General features: G+C 46.1%; 1 non-coding gene across 1 annotated transcript; it reads left to right on the top strand.

Moving 5' to 3' along the window:
- The first annotated feature begins 432 nt into the window (after nt 1-432).
- Nucleotides 433-539, top strand: LOC114202710 (U6 spliceosomal RNA). Its single transcript, XR_003607845.1, has one exon. It is a non-coding gene; the product is annotated as a U6 spliceosomal RNA (small nuclear RNA).
- Nucleotides 540-4,635: the final 4,096 nt, after the last annotated feature.

The following is a 4,635-nucleotide window of genomic DNA, read 5'->3' as shown; positions in this document are numbered from 1 at the left end:
TTGTGTCACTTGCAAAGTCATATACTGCCGTGTCCTCAGTTCTCAGGCATGCATCTGCAGATACAGCGTGTTCTTGGTGTTGTCTTTGGAGATGGAGAATCGGCCCTTCACAGAGTCTACATAGTATGTGCTACTTTCATCATATCTAATAACTGAGACCCACTGCAACCCCTTCCCTGTACCCTGGCAGACCCAGCTCATGGCATTACTACTGAAGGTGAATCCAGAGGCTGCCCAGGAGAGTCTCAGGGACCCCTAAATTTCACCAGGTCTCCCCCAAGATCCACCAGCTGCACCTCACAATGGACACCTGCAGACACAAGATACGGTCAGGAAATTTTCACACACCCACTGTTTCTCTCCTTCATATCCACTCACATACTCAATCTTTTTTGTCCTCCATGAATTACCTTTTAAAAGAACATCAAGGAAGTGCTCGCTCTAGCAGCACATATACTAAAATTGGAACAATACAGAGAAGATTAGCACGGCCCCTGCAAAAGGATGACACGCAAATTCATGAAGCATTCCATATTTTGGGGTGTTATGTACAATGAATTATGGAACACTACATCAAAAACTAATGATGTAATGTATGGTGATTAATATAACAATAAAAAAAGAACATCAAGGAAAACCCAGGTCATCTAAACTCCATGGTGAGTTGTCTGTGTTCTGTCCTGATCAGTGAATGGGAACACCTGGGTTTCCCAAAGCTGGGGCTCCTCTCCCTGTTTTAATCAGCAGAAGGAGGGCCCTATTTGCATTCCCTCACATGGGATCAGGGGGCAAGGAGTTTCCCATTCCTGGTTTATAAGGGCACTAATCCCATCAAGAGACTGCACCCTCCGGGCCTTTGTGCTTCCCTAAGCCCCGACCTCCTCCTACCATCACATTGGCCTTAAGTTTCAACATGGGGATGGTAGAGGTCATACACTTTGAGCTGATATCAGCAACTGGAGAATCAATTAGTTATTCCCTGCAGGTGGAAGTTTCCTCCCATGGAGCACCTCAACATGAGGACTCTCATGGATCCAACTGAAACTTCTGTTCTTCACATGCACACAGTGAACACAGAACCTTCGGTACCAGCTGGTGACTTTGTGGAGTGGACAAATTCCACCTAAAACACTGGGTAAGATATCAGTCCACTTCAATGATCATTTCATAATGTGTGCTGCGTCCCTGTAATCAATCTCATTTTCCTAGGATTCAGACCTCTGTCTACTTGGAATGGCCATTTGTCTCATTTGTTCTCCAAGTTTTCATATTGTTTAGTGGAATTAGTCATCATACTCTATCCCTTGATTATTGCCTGCTAGCTCCTTGAACTTCTTTCCTCTCTCTTCTCCACCCAACACACACATGGGAAATCTAACAAGAACCAGTGTGTTCTCCCTCCTTTGATGCAGGTAGGAGATTGACTCCAAACACGCTCCTCCCATAGTGAGGATGATGAAAGTTTTATAATCAGTGTGTGTGTGTGTGTGTGTGTGTGTGTGTGTGTGTGTGTGTGTGTGATCTTCAGAGTCCACATCCACACCATGTCCTGGTGGGTTTCCCTCTGCTTTGCCAGTCTGTCAATAATATTGATGCTGTGAGCACGGTTTAAGACAGTGACCGGACCATGGTTCTTCCATCTCTTGCTTGGGGGAAAAAGCTATAATTAGAGAGGAAGCCCCAGAACCTGAGAAGAAACCTGCCCATAACCACCTTCTACACCTGGGCCTGGGGCTGAAGGACAGAATTGCTGAGTATTGTGTACTCCCTGGTGGTCCAGATCCCCTTCTACACTCAGGTTTGTGTCTGGGCTCACATTGACATCCCCTCACCGTGTCACTGGCACAGTAATACATGGCTGTGTCCTTAGCTCTCAGGCTGCTCATCTGCAGATACAGTGTGTTCTTGCCATTGGCTCTGGAGATGGTGAATCAACCCTTCACAGAGTCTGCATAGCTTGTGCTACTTCCATCATACCTAATCCATGTGACCCACTGCAGCCTCCTGCCCGGAGCCTGGCAGACCCAGTGCATGTAGTAGCTGTTGAAAGTGAATCCAGAGGCTACACAGGAGAGTCTCAGCGACCCCCAGGTTTCACCAGGTCTCCCCCAGACTCCACCAGCTGCACCTCAGACTGGACACCTGCAGACACAAGACATCCTGGTCAGGATAATGTCACACATCCCTTGTTTCTCCCACTCATATCCACTCACATACTCAAGGTCTCTTATTCTCTGTAAATTACCTTTTAAAACAGCAACAAGGAAAACCCAGGTCAGCCTAAACTCCATGGTGAGCTGTCTGTGTTCTGTCCTGATCAGTGAATGGGAACATCTGGGAATCCCGAGGCTGGGGCTCTTCTATCAGCTGCAGGGTGTCGTTTGGCTGATATAATCAGTAGAGGGAGGGCCTATTTGCATACCATCTAAGTGTATAGCCAGCTTGAGATCTAGGTTGACTGAGACGTCAGGGATGAGAGCAGGTGTGACTGCTGTGATTTTGTGGTTTGAGAGCGTTTGGAAAAATATGATTTTTTTATTATATGATTTTCCAGAGCACAAAGGTAGCCTCCATGTGTTACCTTTCTTTACACATGCACAGAAATCTTGAGGTGTAGATTTCATATAACCCCAGTAAGAGATGTGAACCTACACCCAGAATTTTAGAGGGTTTGTAAGGTGTCCAAGAGCATATATGGGGTGAGAGTGACCCCAGGATCTGTTCTGTGCTCATCCCAAATAGACATTATTTCTCCCCCGAACAACCTGCAGAACCCCTCCTGTAATGGGGACAGGATGATTTTGCTTGTTCTCGAGTTTACCTGAAATACAGAATCAGGGTTCATGCAGCTGTATTTTCCAGCCTCTAACATTTTACTATCTCTGTGTTCTGCCAGAGTCATCTCTGTGATTATCTGTAATGGCTTTGGTGAGTCTATTTGACACAGGATGAACTGAACGCATGCAGAGTCTGTGATATGATAAATGCAGGTGTCAGAATCCACTTTATCCAGAGTGAGCAAATCAATTCTCCCTACAATTTCCTGTTTTTCTCCTAGAATGCCTCCTTCCAATCTTCCCTTCTTCACTCTGTCCCCACATAACTATTGATCTTTCTCAAGTTACCTTAGATTGGCTTTAATTTTATAGAATATATAATTCTGTAATTGTATTAAATGTACTTTCATTTCCTTAACCAAATCCTCTACAATACCACCGTGTTTCTGTTTGTAGCACAAATCATAGTTTTTAATGATGGGCAGGTTTCCAAAATGGCATTGAGCACAATATGTCCATTCTTAAGCTGATGATTGGGCTTGGGATTGTTTGCATGTTTCTGTATGTCAATAAAGTCATGCCTCAGATTGGAGTTGCAAGAACTAAGAAAATAAATATGACAAGCTGCAGATCAGCAAATTTGAATCAGTATATTTGATAATTGTGGTCATTAGACAAACAACAAACTTAAACACTGGTGATAGAAAAGTGCTCACAGGGGGACTAAGAACCAGCACCTTAGCATATTGTGAATACAGACCCCTACGAGAAACTATCACCAGATTTAGCTATGGTATGCAATGGATTTCTTGACATCAAGTGCGCTAAAGGTGTTATAGTGTGAAGTTCTCCAGGACTACATTACTAAACTGATACTGTCCTCGTGCATCCCTTTCCTGTAGGATGGGGACAAATCACAAATCACCACCCACCCACCCCCGGTGGTCCTGGCAGGATGGGAGGAAGATGACTCAGAGCAGGAATGCATGGAGACCCATGCCCCCATATCCACCACAGAAATAAAGAATTTATCTGCAGAGGAAAACCCTCAGAATTAGCATCCTGTGGTCACAGGTGGAACCCCATAGGATCTGGGAGAGGAACAGATGTCACCACCAGGGTTCAGTTGAGGACCACACACCCTTTTCACATGGAATGAAAGCTTTAATCTCCAGGAAAAGGTAGGAAAACAGGAAGTTGTGGACACCCGGGGACAACTGGAGTTGCAGGAGTGAGCAACGAAGAACAGAAATGACTGTGTACCTGAGATGGGCAAGAATACCTGGACTTGGACCGCTGGTGGAGGAGGGGCAGGGACAGGAGCAGGCCTCTCCCAGAGCCAGATTCCTGGTGAACACCTGAGGAGAAGGCTCGGGCAGCAAGTCAGAGCATCCTTGTGGCCCCACCCCTTACACCACATTAACGATTGCCACCTGAGTGGAGCAGTGGAGTGCACTGGAGAGAGTGGAAGTAGACTCTACATGGGAGAGCCCAAGGAGATCACAATGCCGATCAGGGAACAGAAACAGGGGATCACTGGAGGAACCTGAACTCTCTCGTGGCCACAGCAGAGACACACTTCACGGCTGCCACCCAGGCAACCCCAGCTTTCCAGTGGAGCCAGGAAGAAACACACACCCCACAGCACAGTCCTCACAAAGACAGGGTGTGATCATCTGCAGGAGGAAACAGAAACCACTAAAACATAATAATGATCTAATACCAACTGCCCTATGCAAGTTAGACATTCAACCACACTCCACCACAAGCTCAGGGGTTCCACACTGTTAGGGAACATCTCTGCTCCTACCTCCTCTATCCTCTCATGTTTAAAGTCCTGGGTGTGCAAGTTTGGGGA

Source organism: Eumetopias jubatus, unplaced genomic scaffold, assembly GCF_037043125.1.
Source record: "Eumetopias jubatus isolate StellerSeaLion01/CBP00866 unplaced genomic scaffold, mEumJub1_p1.0 scaffold_7, whole genome shotgun sequence".
NCBI classification, from domain to species: domain Eukaryota; kingdom Metazoa; phylum Chordata; class Mammalia; order Carnivora; family Otariidae; genus Eumetopias; species Eumetopias jubatus.
This window is presented reverse-complemented; position numbering and strand designations above follow the sequence as displayed.